General features: G+C 38.2%; 1 pseudogene; it reads right to left on the bottom strand.

The window, feature by feature from the left end:
• Positions 1-21,475, bottom strand: part of LOC101961360 (nuclear receptor coactivator 4 pseudogene) — a 28,403-nt pseudogene extending 6,928 nt beyond the window's left edge.
• Between the last annotated feature and the right edge of the window lie 742 nt (positions 21,476-22,217).

The following is a 22,217-nucleotide window of genomic DNA, read 5'->3' as shown; positions in this document are numbered from 1 at the left end:
TGTCAAGGACGCGGGGGAAAAGGGGAGCTTTGCACACTGTTGGTGGCAATGTAAATTAGTACAACTATCATGGGAGACGGCACAGAGCTTCCTTAAAAAACTTAAAATAGAACTCTCTTAGGATTTAGTAATCCGACTACTGAGTTCATATCCAAAGGAAGGAAATGAAATCATCTGCAGTTAAATGTTTATCGCAGCACTATTCACAATAGCAGAGAAATAGATAAGATAATGTGGTATGTATACACAATGGAATAGTTAGCCATAGCAAGAAGGAGATCCTGTTGTTTGTGACACATGACAACATGGATACAACAGGAGACCATTGTGCTAAATATACCGAGCACAGAAAGACAAATGCTGTGTGATCTCACTCATATGTGGAAGCTAAGAAGGTGAATCTTCTAGAAGGTGAAGGTAGAATGGCTACCAGAGGCTGTAGACAGAAAGAGGGAGGGGGGTGGGAAAGGCTAATCAGTGCTCAATAAATTATAGTTATATAGGAACAAGAAGTTCTGGTGTGCTGTTATAAAATAGGAGTGACTCTAGGAAACAATTAAGGACTGTAGATTTTGAAAAATTAAAAGAAAAGATTCTGAATGTTTTCACCATAAAGAAATGAAACAGTTGGCTGAGACAGATATGTTTAACCTAAAAGAAGACATGCAAATGGCCCACTGGTATATGAAAAAATGTTCAGCATCACGAAGCAGCAGGGAAATACAAAAGAAAACCACCATGAGATGTCCCCTGACTCCAGTCAGAATATCACAAAGACAAAAGATAAATGCTGTCAAGGACGCGGGGGGAAAAGGGGAGCTTTGCACACTGTTGGTGGCAATGTAAATTAGTACAACTATCATGGGAGACGGCACAGAGCTTCCTTAAAAAACTTAAAATAGAACTCTCTTAGGATTTAGTAATCCGACTACTGAGTTCATATCCAAAGGAAGGAAATTACAAACATTACAAAATGTGTACACATTTCAAAACGTCACATGGAACCTCATTACTTACTTATATTTTTATGCTTTAATATATCAGTCAAAACAATAAGTTAAAAATTAAATAAAACACACACACACACATAAAGTGCATGAAAATACAGACAGTGTAGCTATGGTACTAAACTTTCACGGGGGCAACTAATATAAAAAGACTCCTTAGGGAGAAAATAATGAGGAAAAAAGTAATGATGCACTTGTATAAATGTCTTCCACACTGAACTTTTGTTCCATATGAGTTTACTACTATTGTCACAATGAGTTGGAATTTCAGTCAGTTGAAGGCAAGTAAATGTCACATCTTAGTTTGTGGGAAAGCATAACTGTCACAGTTATCCACTCAACAATGAGTGCTTTGCTTCCAGTAGTGTCATCAGAGGGGAAAAAAGGAGACCACTGGAAGACTACTGCAACTGTCCTAGTAAGAAATGGTGGACATTGGACTAGGAAGTTTAGATTTTGGATATATTTTCAAATATACTGTTTTGAAAATACAAAACAGCTCATGGTTTCCATAATAAAAGATTACAAGTTCTAAGTCTTATTTGGGGGTATCTGTGCTGGTTTATGTACATGTTCAAGAAATTTTTTTCCTGGCATGGAAAGTCTTTAGGGTTGACAGAAGAAACTAATCAGCTAATATCACATTTTCCTTTGCAGGAAAAGTTTGTTTGTAGCTAGACTGCATTTCTATTTGGACAAGGAGTGGCTCCTACTCAAAGACAAGCTCTGTATATTTTGTTACACGGATATCCTTTATCTTTGAAGTTGTCAACAACATTTTCACAATCGTAAGTTGTCTAGGTTGATGTAACCTGCTATATTCTGTAACTTTTAAAGTGCATTTGTATTTGCAGTTCAAAAAGTACATAAGAGGCACTAATGAGTCTTCCTGTGTAATTTTTAGCTTATTCCTGGCATCAATCAACTGTTATGCTTAGTGTGGTGAAATTTTCTTCCAGATAAAACCTGACTTTGGCCCTGGATTCTGTTTTTCCAATGGCTATTAATCAATTTTGCAAGCTGCCTCAAATTCTTTTTGGATATAGGCAGTCATAAATAAGGAAAAACAATCTTTGGTTCATCCCGGAAGTGGAGAAGAGTAAGCTAGTGTACGTGCAAGACAGCATGACTGGGGCATAATCATGCACTTGGGAGTTACCAGTACCTCTCTGTGGTTGCATGGGTCATATACAGCTTGTATATCACCCTCTTGTGGGGTGACAAGGATTGTAAACAGCATCTGACTCAAGGGTCTCCTGTGAAAACAAATACACTTCATGAGATGTGAATTCTCATTTAACTTCACAATGCCTTGAGCTGATTGGTTAGAGTTTATCTAGACTATTTTCTTAATGGGCCTGTATGTCTTACAAATAATAGGATTTACAGTGGAGGACCATTTTCAAGGTTTCCTAAACAGAGATCTAAACTTGTTTCCTCATTCCTGGAGTGCAAATAAATTATTTTGCTGACTAATGTATATGTAAACACATGTTGAGGAAATATTTGTATTTTATAGTAAAGGTATTGTTTACTGGTTTTGTGTGTGCTTCAAATATGTATTTAAAGTATTTGTAAAAGGAAAATAATTTGGCTTATCTTACACTTTCTATATAGAGAAAAGAATTAACTGACAGGCATGAGATTGGAAAAGGTCATAAGATGTGTAATGGTCTATGGATGAGAGAGAAGGAGAAAGTTTAAAGCAAACTCACATTGAAAATGGGCAGCCAGCAAGCCATTAGAGACAGCTGAGCTTCTCTTATCCCCATTGGGAGTGTAGGGACTGGGGGTTTAGGGACCTAACTATTCATGGAAGGTTAAACTCACAAGCTAATGAAGACACTCCCGAAAAGAAGCTAGCCAGGTGGTTGCTTCTTGGCTTTCAAGAGCAGACATGGATATCATTGTGCTTATGATCTTTGGATAGGTATGAAGAAAAGAAAGGTTTGAAGGAAGAGGAAATAGTCTAAAATTCTGGTATATTCCTGTTGTGGCTTCTAAAAATAGAAGGCAAAATGTCTTTTGGCCACAAACCCAACAAATTCCTAAATCTTAAAAGAGTGATGTAAATGTCTATTTCACACCAACTATATAAATCATGTGAGAGGTTTTAAGTGGACTATAGCTCTAGAATTGATGACATGGAACTAATTTATCTATGAATGCAGATCTTAACTGGATAGCAATCACCATCATGTTTCACATACATTTTAACAATGTCTATCATTTATAAGTTAAGAAGTTCACAAGAATATGTTAATGAATAATTAAACCCTCTCTTAGTTCAAATTGGATCTTGTCTTTTAAAAATACTTTTTTTTTCAAAAATAAATTAAAAAAAAAACTTCCACAACTTTCACAAGTGGGAGGTTAAAAACAAAATAATAAAATTGCCATTAAGGGGCAGGGGAAATAAAGCAAGTCCCAATATTCATATTTTTGCAAACCTCTGAGAGGTAAAGGCTATTCTGAAAACTTGTAATACGGAAACTTGTAGGGTGTTGTAAAGTCAGCAATACCCTGCACAGACCAATGCGTGGAGCCCCATCTACAATATCTGAAAACCTAAACATAAGTTATCATTACATTTTCCACTCTAAAGATCAACAAATACAGTCAAGGACAATTTGAAAGTCAGCAAGACCCAGAATATGCTTAGTGGCCTTTCTTTTCTTCTCCTTCTTTCTCTTCTTCTTCTTCTTTTTTTAAAAACTCTGTTATTAAGGAAATCTCAATAATTATTTGTGTATGTTTGGTTGTTTATATGGAAAAAGAATGCATTTTTGCTGGAGAAAACCAAAAATAATGTACTGGATTTTTATGGCTAATTTCTTCTCAATTATCTTTCTCAGCAAGTCCTCAGCCCAAGGATATTCGATGAAATAACATCCCAGTTCTAGAGAAAGTTGCTTGAACTGCAACACTGAATAGGTAACAGATATTCCTTTTAGAATCCGCATACTGTCACATTTGGGGCTGTCTCTCTCTCACCAAGAACAGGTCACCACCTTTCTTTCTGAGAGAGGTAGCCAAGGGAGCGCTCAGAGGATGACGGCAGCATTGTGTCATTGCTGATTTTAAGAGTTGGTGGCTGTCCCATGGTTAGATGAGATAGTGCCTTGCTTTTGAAAAATGCGTTCTAAAGTGTTCAGGGTTAATGGGCATCCGATGTGCAGTGTACTGGGTTGGCTCATCAAGAAACCTAAAATAAAAAACAAACCAAAACCAGGACAGCGAAGGAAGAAAGAGAAGGATAAATCAAATGTTGCATAACATGAATGACTGGGTGAGGAAATATATTATTCTTGCAGCTCGCTGAAGGTTTGAAATTATTTCAAAATAAAAAAGAGAACAAATAATAATAATGAGAAGAAGAACATAATCAGTTTGAGGGACCTTCAACTGGCCAAATTTGGGCCTATTTGAAGTTCAAAAGTGTAATTGAGTAAAATATAATGAATAAATAAGAATCCATGGGTTCACATGATACAATGAAGAAAAGAAAAGGAAAAGGAAAGTCAATAAGTTACCACCATTGGGAGCTATTATACCAACATCTTACTTTGAGATTTTTTTTTTTTTAGTGAAAATATTGAGAACTTACTCTCTCCTATTGAGTGCAATTATAGTCATCACCAGTTTCGAAGCGAAAGAGAACTCATCTTTTCAGAAGAATGACAGCTAATATATGTTGAAGAAATAATAGAATAAAAATCTTTTACCAACCACCAATGAAATAATACGTTAAAAAAAAAAACTGTGTGTGGAGGGAGTATACAGTCATCCTCTTTATTACTCCTTTAACTTCTTTGTGTCTCTGAAAACATACAAACATAGAAAAAAAATCTCCAATACTAGTACCACCTTGCATTTGGCTAGAGAATAGAAACCAAGTCCTAACCAAGGAGATAATCTATCATAGGATTAATAGTTAAAAGACTGACATATTTATTATTTTGCTGTCCCTTCAACCATAAAAATATACATAAAGAGAGAGTTTTTTGCTGGGGCAGCTGAATTTAACAGAGTTTAATTCCTGAGAGCTGCAAGATGCTGTTTTGCACGTATGTGGGAAAGTGCATGAAATAAGAAAAAGTAGCTCAGGAGGCTCTGCTCTCGAGCCCACCAGGTAGTGGGCACTACTTGTCACAAGTAGACAACAAGGCTGGTTGATATTCTGAAAGTAACATTTAAACATGCAGTTGCATTTATGAATTAAGGTCTTAGAGTTGCCATTATTCACATATCAAAGGATTATCAAATTCTTCCTTATTCTCAATTCTTATTAATACACACCCATCCTAAGAAAAGATGAAAGAAGCAGTTTACCATGGATTGTGTCTTGTATTCATAAATCATCATTTTGGTATTTTCTTCAGCCATGACTATCTCCCTGGTGCTAAAGGTCAGAGAGAAGCCTCATCAATACTAGCATAATTTTATGCAGTCTTCAAACTGACAAGTTCTTTCATATCCCTTCTTCAAAGGAAATATCTACTGTTTCTAAAGCCACACACTAAAAGCTTTTATAATAAATAAAACTATTTTTCACAAACATGACAGAGTGATTTTTAATGTTTCCGTTCTAATTGCAAAATATACCTAATCTTAATCCTATCATTTCTGAAGATAACATGAACTAACGAGTCTTTGTTATATAAGCCCAGATCTGACCTACAATTGCACTGTCTCTGTGGCTACTCAACCTAGCATCCTTGGGGATCCCAGGTCTATTTCACTGATAGTATTTAACAAACTGAGACGTATTGCTATTATAGGCTAGAATAGGTCCATCTATCATGGACATGCCACAGACTCTCAGAAGGAATAAGCCAGGTCTGTAATCTTGTGCAGGAAACAAGTCAAATGATGTAGGAGAACAATGTCTGAAAAACAACATTGCATTAGCTAACTCCAGGGAGAATATGTAGAAGAGACAGAAAAAATCAATTCTGTGAAAAACTCAAGCACCCTTGCTTGATATGCCTCTGTCAACAGTAACAGGTTCAGCAGGATCTCTAGTTTTAGCATTCTCTAATTTTGCCTTAAGGTGTTTGTGTTCAAAATGGAATATACGTTCTTTTGGATACACACAAGATGATTCACTGGGGAACTTCTATATATTTTTTAACCTAAAAACAAGATGGAAAGTAAACTTTACAAATATTTAATATACAGGTTGACAATATTGCCAGCTATATGTTAGGATTCTCCAGAGAAGCAGATCCAGTAGCAAACAGAGAGAGAGATAAAAGAGGAGATTATTATAGAAATGCGGACTTCCAATTCAAAGCCAAGGGCATGAAGGTTAGGGTCAGAGGTATAGATCTAGAAGCCAAAGGCTAGAGACCCAAGAGATTTGATGTCCCAGGGCAAGAGAAGATATTGTCCCAGCTCAAGCAGAGAGAGAATTAACACTTCCTCCTCCTTTACATTCTATTCAGGTCCATTGGATGATGTCCACCCACATTGGTATAGATGGGCCTTTTTGACTCAGTCTACAGATCCAAATGCCAGTTTCTTCCAGAAACATCCTCATAGACACACTTAATATTTTGTCAGCTATCTATGTGTTTTTTAACCCATTTTAATTGATATATAAAATATGAACCACAACACTGTGCCTTGGGCTACATGGCAGCCATTCACGTATGGCCTGCTGCCTGCAAAGAACCCTAGGGAAGCGGGGGCCTACCACACACGGGCTGATATCTGCCTGCTTGGTCTTCTAGTGTATTTGGATATAACACTATTTTGTGAGATCTAGTTAAGTTGGCTTGTGAATTGAATTATCGAGCCCTAACTCAAACAAAACTCTACAAATTGGACAAGTGGCATAAACTTCTATAAAAAAAGACCAAAACCCAACACTGTAACAAGACAGAAACAAAACAAAACAAAAAAAACAACAAAAACCCCACCTGTTTGAAGGTGAAGTAGCTCAAGTACAAGAAAACAAGAAGATAAAGGTCAAATTGACATTTCTGCTCCCATAGATCTTCGCTGACTACATTATGTGGTTAAGCTGATAATGATCTGAAACCGAGAAACTTTAAGAAGAATGCCAAACAAGAAAGATTATCAAGATTTTTGAAATATGGATTTATACTCAATTTCATTAATGAGGAACCTTACCCTGAGGACCCATTGTGCCTTAGAATATTACTTGTTGATAGAATGAAACCATTATGATCAACAAGATATAAATATTAATCATCTGAAATATGAAGGCGTAACTTTGCAAATTCTTTCAGTAAGGTTTACTCATAAGGTGTTTAATCCTGCTCTTTAAAACCTCTCACAAAATTTAATGATGATGAGATGATAGCTTCTGAAATTAAAATGAGTTCAGTAGTATATGTGTAAAATTAATATACAAGTAACATTCGTAATTGAGTGATACATGGACAGGATTTCCTTACTGTCAAGACTTGGACAAACAACTGGAAGACAACCAACTTCAGGACACAGGGTGTCGTAGTGGTATAGTGAAATGTTTTTCTTTCTCTATACAAAACCTGATGCTTTTGTAAAGGCTATGTGATAAAATTCTTAGTTACCCTGAATAATTACAAAGGAGTAATCATTATCAATGGATGTGTTTGGACATTTTGAAAGAGAATGAATACTAAAATTAATGTAAACATAACTCTACTACCCTGATCAGTGAATTCTTGCTTAGATATTTCTTTCCAGTCTTTCAGATCTAAAGAAATTAAATGTGGCAGAACTAGTTCCCTGTGGGGCTGTGAAATGTTTGTTTTGCTAATCTACAGAGCCAGAATAGTTTGGGTTATGATAGTCTTGATTTGTACATGATTCATTTTACTTAGGCAAATGTCTGTGTTGAAGCCACATCGCCATCATAACTAATTACCAGGACCAAGTGAGTTAGTGCTATCAAAGTAACCGATTCATGGAACAGTGGGAGCCATGAAGTCATGATTCTCATTGGCAGGGTTTGTAGGGAGCCCCTTGCTTGGGTACAGTATGAGTGTGGTCCAAACACCTTGGTAACTTGCAGTCTCACTTCAGGAACCCTGAGTTGTCCTTTGTGTTTGATTTTGGGTGAGACACTAAACTAAGTGTATTTTACCTTCAACCTCCTTGCCATCAAGAGATTCCTGGGAAATGGGATAGTTCTCATTCCAACCATATATTCTCAAAGTTTATATACCATAAGACAGAATGTAATAATACAAAATGGCAAATTGCTAGATGTTTACTCTCTGCCTAGCACTGTAGGGAGATATTTACTCTCTGCTTAGTTCTGTGGGTAGCAGTTTACATGATGATGAATCTTATTATAAAATGTTTTTTTTTATGAAAAAAAAATTTTCATTCCCATGCTGGTGATTGAAGTCAGGGCTTCCAATATGCTAGGTAAGCGCTGGGGCACTGAACTACATCCCCAGCCCTATAAAATGTTTCTTTTTTTTTTAAATTAAATTATTTATTTATCCTAATGTGTTATATATAATGATAGAATGCAATTCATTTCATATTATACATATAGAGCACAATTTTTCAAATCTCTGGTTGTACACCCTATAAAATATTTCTAAAGAAGTTTTCTCACTGACCAAGCCCCATCTTAAAACAGTCAAGACTCAACATCTTAATTCACATAAGCCAAATACATTTGCAGACTTTCTTTTCCCCGATAACTACGATAAAGCACAAGTTTTCTGTATGCAGATATTTCAGGCTTGTTTTAATTATTCCAGCTTTTAATAGATCACTAAATCTGCTTTTAATTCCTTCTACCTCAAGCTGCTAAAATTGCAAAGCAAATGGTAAATGGCATCTACAGCTACATCCTGGATCAGGAGGGACTCCAGAAATCAGAGAGCATATATTGTCTCATTGCATAATTTCCTTTCTGGAAAGAAACGAGGTAAGCATAATGACATTCAGCAGAACTTAATACAGACCTCATGGTCTTCTGAGTACTAGAGAATTGTCATTGTCTACTCTTGCGGGTTCTAGAGTCATGTAACCTACAACCTCAGTCATATTTTGTTATCTAACTTGCAAACTGGATGACTTGGGTCTGAGTTTCCTCACTCTACTTCATAGAGTTGTTGTGAAGATTAAATGACTTATATTTTTCTAGGTAAAGTGCTGAGATATGCCAATTACAAAGTAAGCCCTCAACCCAAATTGGTTATTTAGATCTAAATCCTCACAATAACCTAAGAAGAATTCTATCATTCCAATTTTATAATAGAGAAAACAAACTCAGAAAAATTAAGTAATTTTATTGGGTCCTGCAACAAGTAAATAATGGTACTGATATTTGTACCCACACTGGCTGGTGTATCACTAAAATTCAAGTTCTTTTCTCCACACATTACATCTGCAAGAAAAAATTACATATGCATGTATAATTATATATAATTACATGTGTGATATATATATGTATATAAAAAGAAACAAATATGTAACATATATTTTATATGTGTATATATGTATGTATACACACACACACACACACACACACACGGATATAATTTTTCTCATGAGAACCAAGCATAACCTTATAGCAGAGACAAGGCTTATATAAGTCATGTCTGACCTTCAATTCCGTTATGGTCAAAAAATGTGGAAATCAGACTTGATCAAAATTCTTCTTAGAATAGAAAATGATTAGGACAATGACTTGTGCTCTAAATTTTAAGAAGCTGTTTTATAAGATGTGGGAAAATCTGTTCTATGTGTGGAATGTGGCCTTGGAGTTTCAAATTTTATCAAGAAACTACAACTTTTGCTATTGTTTCTATAAGAACAAATGTAAATATCTACCCGATTTCTAAATGATTTACTGCTTAGACCATAGCCAACATTCTTTTGGTTTCTGTCTGTCTATTTTTGTGGTAAACATTTAAAAAACTAAGATTTTTTTCCTCCTTTTCTTCTGCTCTTTTCTTGTCTCTCTCTCTCTCTCTCTCTCTCTCTCTCTCTCTCTCTCTCTCTCTGAATCAGAGGTGCTTTATTTCTACCAGCAGTAGACACTGGTGATGTTGAGAGGGCCTAGCTGTGTGAACAGAGTGGCATGCTCTGCTCTTCCCCATGCCGTAGACAACTGGAATAGTTCAGGCACCGCATCTAATCTCTTACATAAGTCTTATGCAAGAGATGTGAGCCAGTTCTTTCCTGAAACAATGCCAGAGCTAATTCAGATATTTAAGGGCCTTTGCTTCCTAATATTCCTGGTGAGCGTGGCATACACTTACTTTACTTAGTTCACTTGGGTTATTTTTAAATTACTTGGGTAAACACACAAGCACACACATTTATAAACATCCTTGCCAAAGCGGTGAAAGCTCACATTGTGTTTGTTCAAGTCTGCTTAGCCTGGGTGGGGAAGGGAAAGGGAGAGAAAGGTTTGGAATAATTAATGCTACTCCTTTAACTTTTCTCAGAAACATACACATTCACTGGAATCATTTTTTAAACAAGCTATTAGTCACCGGGCTCTTTGCAGGACACAATTCCTGTGTAGAAGGCTAGCAGCCCCACTAACTGGCTGAGGGATTTGATTTTTCTCTTTTTATCGAGGAACCTGAGGCAGCTCAACGATAAGATGCCCCGTTCAAGGACAAAGAGGCAATCAGAAACAGAGGTAGATTAGGTCTAAGGGATCCTGTCTGGACCATTAAGAGTAAAGAGTAGCAAAGAGGGAACATGAAAAGAAATCAAAAGAAACTATTCAAGGAAGCTCCTAACTCCTAACCACTTCATTCAGAGCTGAGTGTTTTGCAGTTTCTGGGTGTTTCTCTTAATGGTTTACCTCTCCTTAATGCAGAATCACAGTGGAGCTTACTCGCTCCTTTGCCATTCCTGTTAGAATATTAATGAACTCAACATTGATCAGAGCAGCATTGTTTTAGTAGCAGGGAACAAAGCCTTAAATAAACTCCTTCATGGAACTCAGTAGGATGATATGGTTCAGCACAGTGGTTCTCAACTCTGACTGTAAATAGAACCAACTAGAAGCTTTTATAAAATATTGTGCCCGAGTCCCACTGCCCCAGAGATATTTATTCACTTGGCTTGAGGTGGAGCCAGTATGTGGCTGTGGTTGAGATCTAACTCCTGTGTCCAGTGGTCATGGCCCTGGGGTGGCAGCCATGTTCTCTAAGTCTTTATTTCAACTGTTTTCCCAGCGTGTATCCATATGTGAGATGAATTTAAGTATTTCAAGAGATGAACGTTTTTATCCAAATAGTGATATATTTCTTATGTGTACTTAAAATATACATATATAACTGGCACATCAAACTTGTGAATTCACAGATATTTTTGTTCAGTACTGAATGGGAGGCAAAATTTAATCTCTACATTCAGGGTTTTCAGCTGCGCCTGAGAATGAAATCGACATGACACGGATTAGCAGGAGAAAAGCATAAACATTTATTTAATATAAATGTTTACCTGACATGCGAGCAACTTCGAAGGAAATGAACACCCAAAGAAGCAGTTGCTACTGGATAAAGAGTAGTAAATTATGAAAATGTGGCAAGATAAAGAGGCGTGGGCCAGGGAAGGTGGAAAAGTAATTTGGAAAATAAGGATCAGTGCTGGGCACAATGGCACGTGCCTACAATCCCAGAGACTGGGGAGACTGAGGCGGGTGAATTACATGTTCAAAAATAGCTTCATCAGTTTAGCAAGATGCTGTCCCCAAAAACAAAACAAAACAAAAAAACAGGGTAGTAAGGGATGGCACCAATTGTACCTCAGTGGTGTAGCACCCCTGGGTATAATCCCCAGTACGAGAAGAAACAAAAAAAAAAGGAGGAGGACTAATTTATAAGATTGTTTGTACAGATTTTTCTCAGTTTCAACTCCCCATCTGTAGTGATAATCTCTTTCTAGTATAAAGAGGTCATCTTCTAGATAAAGACTTTTTTCCCTGTTTTTAGGGAATAAAAGATGGGGTGTGTGAGTCGGGGTACCCTTCTTGATCCTTTTTAAGTCCTTTTAACTTAAATGATTGTTATGCCGTAGTGATATATTTTGGGCTGGCATATTCTGCCACCCCTTTGAATAATGGTTTGAAAGTTTCCTTTAAAAATGAAGAAATTACGATGAAGTAAGTCAAATTAAGTAAAAACGTTAAATAAACAATAGTACAGGTACTATGAAGATGTTACAAAAATCATGAAGTTAGTAGGAGAATGATTGTAAATTAGAAGACACAAATTTCAACAGTGAGGAAAAAATCAGCATACAGGTGTGAGCAGGTCATGGGCTATCTAAATTATTCTTGGTGGTGACTCTCAAGCACATATCACCTTCAAGGTGAGAAACAAGTGAAGCCAACTCAGTCCAGTTCCCTAAAGGACCATTTAACTCACAGCCACTAACCGCCAGATCACTGAATGATAACTAACCAACTGACCAAAAGAAAAGACTGAGAGACAAATACCTTAAATCAAGGTCTTATGGTGTTTTGCTTTGAGAAGCAGAAGCAAATGGGTAGAAATGAACCGGACTAGGACATTGGTTTTCAAAAATGGAGAAAAGAGTAAGCAGCAAGAAGCAAAGCTCCTTTTCCATCCTTGCACATTAGATAAGTATTTTGGCATCTGAAATTTGAAACGCACTTGACATTCACAAGCAACTAAGCTGCGCTTAGACATTCATGGTGAGATACCTGCTGTGATGGCTTGGGGAAATGAAAATTAAGAAATGAAACCCCCTTGGTAATGTAGCAGAGGATTGATTTTTCTTGCTGAAGCTGCTTTTTTGTGAATTAGCTGCTTGCAAACTGGTGTTTCACAAAACTGACTTGCGTTAGCATGGTAGCTGCCTCCTTTATGGGAAGCGGAATGCTTTCTGTGTCACATCCTTCTAAGTCTTCATAGTGGTATCTTAGGGAAGTGTTGTGCCTCATCTCTGCATCCCTCCAATATCTGATACCTCTTGTTTGCTGGTAAAGCACCATCAAAGCCCTGTGAAAGTATCATTGGAGCCCGGCATGGTGTCACACAACTGGCAGCTCAGGAGGCTGAGACAGGAGGATCGCAAGTTCAAAGCCAGCCTCAGCAATTTAGAGAGGCCCTACACAACTCAAGTGAGACCCTGTCTCTAAATAAAATATAAAATAGAGCTGGGGATGTGCTCAGTGGTCACGTGCCCCTGAGTTCAAGCCCAGCTATCCCCTCCCCCCGAAAAAGATGCCTTTGGTAGATATCCTTTTCCTCTCATTGCTGTTTTGGGTGTTGTAATCTCAAATTAAATTTGTATCATTGGATTAGCCAATCTAAATATCCACATATAAATAGGAATGATGAATACAAGATCTAGTCATCTATCTATGAATAGAAAGTGAATTTTAACTAGGATTTTAAAAAATAAACAACCGAAAGAAGGTGAATTCGCTGGCTGTATGTGTAGAATTCAATTAATAATTCAATTGAGCAACATTTGCTATACAGTGAGAATTCCAATTCTAATTCATAAACCTGCCTTCCTGACAAATATTATTTTATTAACTCCCTTTAGTGTTACTAGTAGAATTAATTTTTTTTCTAGTCTGGTCAGAATTCTCATCTTCTATCTAGCTTCCAGGTCCTATTGATCTTTTTATGTGTCTTTTGTGAGATTCTAGTCCCAGGCTATTTTATACAGGTCGTCATTCTCATGTATTAAATGTAGAAAATAGTCTCTTTTGTTACACATGTTCAAAGTGCTGGCTTCAGATATAGTCTTCACCTGCTATATTTAAAGAGGTTGCTTTCTTTCAAGGATCCCAGTTAAATGCTTGCTACACAATGGCAGTGTCTCCTCTCTTTATTATGTGACCTTGCATTTCTCTCTTTCCACTCAAACTTCTGTATTCTGTCTCTTTGAGTGACAGAAATACTGAAAGCTTAGCCACTTTAGCCAGGAAAAGTAATTTCCTGATCAGATTTGAACAGATATAGCCCCTTTTCTGCTCTAAGTCAATTAACACCATGGCCCTTCCAGTTAAACACTGTTGACTGGTAACAGAACCACAAGGTTTTATGGTTTAACCATTTCATATTCACTATTCTCCGGGCCACACCAACAATATGTGGCATGTAATATGTGCTAAATATTAAACAAAAATTTACTAAATTATGTACTATATAACTTCCCAAGAAATGTCTATATCCCAAAATATGATCCTTCTAAGAGATATTTCATGTTTCAATATAGCCAATTAGTACAGCCGGAATAGAACTACCCCTGGACATAAGGGAACTGGTGGCCCCAAAGAAACATGGTAGACCTGTCGTAATCTGTCCAGGCTGCTGTGATTAAATTCCTAGGGCTGTGTGATTTTTAAACAATAGAAATTTATTGCTCACAGTTCTAGAGCTTTGGATGTCCAAGATCAAGGCGCCAGCAAATGTGGCATCTGGAAAGGACCCATTCCTCATGGTTGGTGTCTTCTATGTTCCAGCACACTGTAGAAAGGGCCAGAAACTCCTCCTCAGGTCTCTTTCCTAAGGCACTAAACTGATTCAGGAGGACAGAGACCTCACATTCTATTACTTCCCAAAGTTCCCCACCTCTTAATACTTTCATCTTGGGGTTTAGGTTTCAATTTTGGAAGGACACAAACATTCAGACCATAGTTATCCCCTATCACACATTTTCCTCTTGAAATTCTGTAATGAGAGGATTTTAACCATTACTTTGAAGTATAAAAACTCAGTTATTCCTGTAAAGCACTTAATATTATGCTTCCAAAGGTTAAAATCTGAACTGGACTTGTGAGCAGATGCCTTGCCAGGAGACAGGCTGCTGGCAGACGGCGAGAGAATGGAAGTGGGCCTGGGTGCCCACAAAGGGAGGAAGCAGGCTGGGCCGGAGAAGCCACGGCCTGGCTGGGCAAGGGAACCGAACACGGCAAACATCTAGCTCTCAGTGCCGGGAAGGGCTGCCTGGGCCTCTACAGGTGCTTTGTGACAGTGGCAGCAGATCTTACTGAGAGTCTCTGGTTCCCATCCAGCACTGTTCATCAGAACTTTCTGCTTTGATGGAAATGTTTCTTACCTGCTCTAAGGCAGCCATCAACCATGTGTGGCTACTGAGCATTTAAACTATGACTAGTGCAAGTGAGGGACTGAATCTTTATTTAAAAATTTTAAATATAAAAAGCCACATATGACTAGTGACTGTATTATACAACTCAGGTCAAGGCCGTGTTCCCTAAGAAAGTTCTGCCTACATGGTGCCAAGACTGAATAAAACTCTGCTTTCTCTTGGTCCCTCCCCCCTCCCCCTCCCCCTCCCCCTCCCCCCCCCTCCTCCTCCTCCTCCTCCTCCTCCTTCTCTTTTTAATTAAAAGAACATTTCTAAATGGGCTATACCAAATTAGTATTACTACTATTACTATGTCCCTATATTGAGTACCTACTAAGAACAAAGTGCATTTATTATTACTTTTAATTTTAACAACAGATCTTAAGGATAAATATTGATATCTGCTCTCTCTCTCTCTCTCTCAAGCTTCGGATGTCTAACAGATGAAGCAGCTAAGGCCCAGAGAGTTCATGCAAATAATAAAGGACAGAACTGGAATTTAAACCTAGATTCATCATCTGTCTTTGAAGTTCATATTCTATTTACTACATCACACTAAAGATACCAAACATATAAAATATTCTTAAAATATTTTACATTTTAAAATATCTGATTTTCTAAATCAAACCATACCTATTATTACATTTTATTAGAAGACAGAATAAAATTTTCTATTGCTCCCTCACCCTCAGTACCTATTTCTCTCTCTGTGTTTTTGATACAGAGAGAGAGACTGTCATGTACTACAGAAGTGTTCTCTTAGGAAACACAAATGAAATCTTTAAAAGCATGGGCAAATTTATGAATAAAAGGAGCAAAAATTGCTACCAACACTCTGGAATATAGTTTTTTAAAAACTTGTTAGGAAGGATAGTTGTGCCTTCTTGCTATACATTATTTGAAGTAACTATTCATAGCTGAGCCCTGAGATGGATTAATCCTGTTATGACTGAGTTTGAATTCTATGTTCTTGTGACTAAAGAAATAGAATTATACATACAGCTCAGTTGTAACTAATAATTTATTAGTTCTAAGAAGTTCTCAAGATTGATCTAGCTGTCATTGTGTAAAATACTAACTGCTGGCAAAACCTGAGACTTAGGGATATATAAACAAATGTTTATATATTCTATTAAGTTCATGAGAAGCATGGTAATTTTAGAGGAGGCAGACAAATATAATACAACTGGCCACATAGTTGTAAAGAAAACCCCAATTAATGAATTTTAAGTGTTCTTTTCAGTTGTCAAATTTAGTCTTCTTGAACCAGAGGTTAGAAGGCAGTAAAATGAGCCAAGGTTAAAAAAAACAAAAAAGAAAGACTAAGAATTTGAATAGACAAGCAGTATCAGGAGGAGAAGGCCAGAAAACAGGTCAAGGGTTAGCTATTTTTAGGAACAAATGATACCAGAGATGTATGCTGAAAGAAAGCTCTTAAAAACTAAGAGTTAGTCCTCAAGAGAGAAACAGGAGATATACACAGTAAAAGTCTATGGTGTCCAGCAAACTAAGGGTGGGTCACGTATTTGTGAAAAGCCCAAGTGGGTGGGAAGTTGGCATTAACAGGATAGAGGTCACCTCATAGAAGGAGAAAATAAGATCAGCAGCAGAAAAATCCACCGTAGGGGAACTACAGTACAAGATAAGAAGTAGTCTCTAGGAGGACAGTATAGGAGCATGACCACTAAGGGTAAAGTGTCAAAGAAGAAGCCAATTAAGGGGCTGAATGCAGCTGACAGTGAGCTAAAAGCAAGATTGGTTCATTGCTGAGCAGGTGTTCCCATAGAGTCAGAGACAATCGGGTGTCAGATAACACAGGCCAGGAGATGGGTGGACCTAGAAGATGGTGAGACCGCGGAGGGTCCAAACTTACTGAGAAGGAAGAGTGGCCCCATGAGAATCAATACGGGGCCAGGTGGATAAAACAGAGGGTTCCCAGGGTCCTTCCCTGCCCATGAAGTTGGGCAGTGGCAGCTTGGTATGCAATTAGGTGGATGGCAACCTAATTCTCTCAACCTTCTGTCCCACTACCTAGAGGCATAATCAGCGTCAGGCAGAGTCTCACCCTGCTCGGTGTAGACACACTCTCGGAACCATAGCTGGACTCTACAGCAGCAGGAGAAGATTCTCATCCCCATCTCAGTGTCCTCCTTCTTCTCTGTAAGAACCAAGGGCTAGCATCTTAGGTACCATCAATTTACACACAGGAAAACTGCAAAAGATTTGCTCCCAGGATGGAAAGGACGAAAAATATAAAAGGCCACTCTTCTCCTTGCGACACATGGTCACACGTCTCCTGTGATCTCTGCATATAAACCAATAAAGGCATGCGCTGGAAAACTCCCATGACTCCATGCTCTTCCACTGGAATCCACTTAGACCCTTTCCCTATGTATTTATTATGTTTCCCACCCATACATGTAAAGATCATGGTGACTGTATGTAAGAAATTAGCTTTTTTTTTTTTTTTTTTTTTTTTAATTGGCTAGGAGGCTTGGCTTCTGAGAAGTCCAGGATGGGAAAGAGATGGGTGGATGGAGGAACTTCACTGTCAAAAACCTCAGCAGTGGAATCTGCTTTTGTCTTCTTGTATGTTTCAGATGATCTCTCCTAGCCCTTGTAACTCTCAAGTTTTAGTTTCTTTTTGAAACTATTAATTGGGCTGGAGTCGACAGAAAACTGGAGCTATTTAGAAAGCAGCCAATCTCATAATTGTCATAGGGAAAACATTCGAAACAAACAACAAAACACATAGAAGGTATGACTATGGAAGTTTATAGATATTCTCTGGTAATGAATAATGAAGTTTATATTCAGTTTAGTGATGTAATATGCCAGGAAGGAGGCAGGGATGCTATTGAACAGTGAGAAAGAACATTGCAAAGGCATTACCAGAATCATGCTGTTTTTAAGGATTATGTTCTTAGATGGAGATAAATCTAACAATTGGAATAGTGTTTTCTCAGATCTAATTTACAAAATGTGTGCTTCTAGAAATCTCCCTCGCTTCCTTGTTTACAATGATTTCAAACATTTGCTTTTTGTTGTCTATGAAGAGATTTTAAAAGAGAAGTTCTCTTTTAGATCATGGGCTATTGGAAGGAACTGCATTTGCTTAAATAAGCGTATATTGGACTTTGAACATCTCTGCATGATTTTTAAAAGTTATCAGAGGTAAGAAGGGTAACCAAAACTTCCAGAGTTGAGAAAAACTACAAAAGAAGCTCATTTTTGTAAATGCTATTCTCTTATATAACCCCCTGGAAGACACCCAGTTCTCACTTCTAAGAGCTCTTATGAGTCAATTTGTCATTTGATATTTTGTAGAGTTTGCAGTAAATTGGAAGAAGTGAATTCTCCAACTAAACTTCAATGACGAGCTGTTTTTGTACTTTAGTTCTCTGGGAAGCTAAGTAGAGAGAAGTTCATTTATCTGTTTCCTCTTTAAGTGCAACCCCCTCCCAATATCTAGAATAGTTTCTTGCATGTACTAAGTGCCCAGGAATTATTTGTAGAATTAAACTGCATTTTAAAAATTTTTCTTCCTTTTGGAAATGGATCTAAAAAAATTAGGAAGGAGGAAGTTTGGCTACTCTTTCCCCCCAACCCCTGCAGACATCAACCACTCAAACATCTGCCTTTCCTGAGCTGGCAAGAGCACCTTCCTCTTTCCTCTCTTAGTTTGCCTTCCTTCCCCCGACTCTTCCTTACTCCTGTGTCTCTCCTTCATGGTTCTGGTCCTTTTGCCTCTCCTCTTCCCTAGGGTTTGTAACCAAGAAATCTACACACACAAAGAACAATAACCAAAGGGAAAATAATACACAGTTTTATTTATAGTTGGGCAAGGATTCAATAATAATCCCAACACAAGGCTCTTAGCAAGGCAAACATGGAGAAATAAGGTCTAAGTAAGGGAGCCAAAGTCCCTGAGATGGTCAAGGAGTCCACTTATGGTCAACCCACACACAAAGAACACATAAGAATATATTACAGCAAGATAGCAGACTTTGCCACGTCCATTTCTTCTTGGGAATAAAGGCAGACTTTATCTCTTTCTTCTTCAAACCCAACCCACACCCTTAAGTCCACCACACGGGACAGTAGAGTCACTCATATGGACTTGTCCTTCAATACACTGGTAAAACCCAGCTCACTGACAGTCCCCTGTTCTTACCCACCAGGAAACCACTTGCTTTGCTTTGGAGAGTGGTTGGCAGGCTGGAGTGAGCAGAAAGATGGAAGTATTGGATTCCCATAGACAGAGATATGAAGCAGAAAGAGGAAACTAAAAGTTCCAGGAAAAAGGAAGCACAGGTATAGAACTGGAAAGTGAGTTGAGGATTCTACTTTGATCTCCATTTTACAGAAGAAACCATACTGTGTGATTTTTGTGGTAGGCCTTCGCAGAATCCTAAGAGAACATCGGTTTTCTGGACTTTCTACCTGACCCCGCCCCCCTTCCTTCACCTTTCCATGTTATCTCCTTCTACTCTCTCCACACTGCTGCCATTTCAAATTAGACATGTTTCGGGTCCTTAAACCGTCTCTAAACTATTCTGTCTCCAGACCTTAGATGATTTTATTCCTTCTAATCACTTGGTCATAAACTGATGTATCCTGTAAAACCACCTCAGAAATCTCTTCCATAAGATAATCTGTGATTGCTCCAACTGTGCCCTCATATTGTGTGAAGAATGTGCCTTATGGGACAAAAGGTAAAGATCTAACAATCTGAGTCTGAAACCCGGCTTCTCAGCTTGAGGTCTGATCTAGAGTACATTATTCACCTTTTCCTGTTAGTTGGTTTTTTATTTTATTTTATTTTGTTTTTTGTGGTACTAGGGATCAAATCTAGGGCCTCACATATGCTAGATAAGTGCTCAACTCCCACACAATACCCCCGGCCCTTTGGTTTCTTTATATATTCTAAAGGGAGTTGTCCTATTGTGTTTATGTCATATAAATTATAGAGTATAATTAGAGGAAAACATAGATTATAAAAAAGAGGACTGCTATCACAGCTTATTATTTTAGTAGTGAATAATCCAGTGAGAGGAGAATGGTATTTATTTATTTGTGGGCCTGAGTTACCTCCTCTCACGGGATTATTCACTTGCTAAGGCAGCAAAAACCAGCTGCCCATTTTCCTTCCCTCCATCCCCACCAGCCATCCTACACAGCACTCCTTGTCAACACATACCTGATCCATGGAATGAACTGGAATGCACCAACATAAACTTGATTAAAAATACACATAAATTTTAAAAATACACCTCAAGTGTATTTTTAAAAACAGTGCTTTGCTTTAATAATGAACCATGACCTATTAATCATTTTAGCCCAACGTTTGCTTGGCCTTTACCAGAAGTTTGGACCTTGCCAAACCTTTTGTTTTCCACCTGATTAAGAATGATTTTCTTTGGATTTAATCTAGGTTTTCTACTGTAGCTCACTGCTCTTCAAAATAGTTTAATAGACTCAACAAATGAATAGTTTGTTGAAATGTTGTTGATAGTGGAGGATAACAGTGGTTCTTTATAGGCTCTGTCCTGGACCTTCCTGCTTTATTAAGGACGAGTAACCATATAGTCCGGAATAATGTCTAATACACCCTTGCCATGTGAACAGACCCTTTCTGTGAGTGTCTTAAACTCATTTTGAAACAAGGGTTAAGGGTGCAGCTCAGAGATATAGTGCCTGCCTAGCATGCATGTGGGCCTGGACTTAAACCCCATCACAAAAAATATCTGTGTGTGTGTGTGTGTGTGTGTGTGTGTGTGTGTGTGTACGTACAACTACAAAACTCCCTTGAACACAAGAAGTTTGCATCCCAGGGTCTCTACAGCATCTCCAGGCAGAGACTCTCAGAATGTGGCAGGGACAAACAGGGCCCCTTTGTTCCAGGAGTGTACTTCTTAAAGAGCGATTCCAAATCCAGCAGGCTGAAGGGGCACACTCACTGCTGGCCCTGGCGAGCCTGCCAAACGCCAAAGATGGTTCCCGGGAATCTTCCGCTGCTGCCTGAAGTGTTGACAGGCTGTGGAGCAGAAAGATCAGGCTGTTAATAGGAATACATGGCTCAGATGGTCAGAAATCAACCTACTCATATTTCTCGGACTCTCCTCCACTTCTCGTCTCTTTCCCCAGCAATCCAAGTGCAGATTTTCTTTTTAAAACTTTTTTTTTTCCAATAAAGTGTTTATTTTCCTGCTTTTTCCTTTCCAAGGGGGAAAAAAAATTAAAAGCTTTAAGGTGCTTTAAGGCAAATGCAGTCCGTTCTCCTCCCTGGAGAGTTTTCCTGGATTCCAAGGGGGTGGGGAAGGGCTGGCAGCTGGCAGTGGCTCCCCTCCCCTTTCTGCTCCCTTCTCTCTTGGCATCTCCCTCACCTCACGCTCAGTCATGTCTTCTAGGGCTTCACAGGCTAATGAAAAGTATCATTTGCTTATAAAGAATGTGGAACCCCTGCAGTTCATGAATCCTTTCTATGTTACTTTCTTCTAAAAAAACACACACACACACACAAAAAAAAAAAAAAAAAAAAAAAAAACCTTGCAGTTTTCTAAACGCACATCCAGTGTAAGTCCACTCTGATGGTTTAAGGGGCATCAGCGTCTCAGTGCAGGACATAGCAATGCCAGATAGTCAGGTGCGTGGGTTTTTGACTTTTGAAAAAATTGAAGAGAGAAATAGAGACAAAAGAAAGACAGAGGGGAGAGGAAGAGAGATTGACAGAAAATGTTAGCTTCCCTAATATTGATTTTCCTTTTCTTCTACAACAGTGAAACCCGTGACCTTTAGCTGAGGCACCTGACCACCTGGAATGTCAACTATCTTTCTCAAGTTCCCCAGGGGCTAAGGAAGCCCATGTGACTAAATTCTGGCCAATGGGATTTAAAGAGCTCTAGACCTCTCTAGCAGAGCACGTCCCTATAGCCTGGGGTGTTTTCATCCTTCCAGCCCTTGCTCAGTCCTGCTGTCTGGACCAGGAACTTGGTATCAAAGCCAACATCCTAGGAATGACAGAGAAACAAGTTAGAAGGGACTTCATGCAAACAAAGCCACTGTAGCCATCCTTGAAGTGTCTCTTTTTGGATTATTTATTACCTGAGAGAGAAATACAGTTCTATTCTGTTTATGCCACTG

This window comes from Ictidomys tridecemlineatus, chromosome 14 (genome assembly GCF_052094955.1).
Source record: "Ictidomys tridecemlineatus isolate mIctTri1 chromosome 14, mIctTri1.hap1, whole genome shotgun sequence".
Lineage (NCBI taxonomy): Eukaryota > Metazoa > Chordata > Mammalia > Rodentia > Sciuridae > Ictidomys > Ictidomys tridecemlineatus.
The sequence above is the reverse complement of the archived record's forward strand: the minus strand, read 5'-3'. Positions and strand labels throughout refer to the sequence as shown.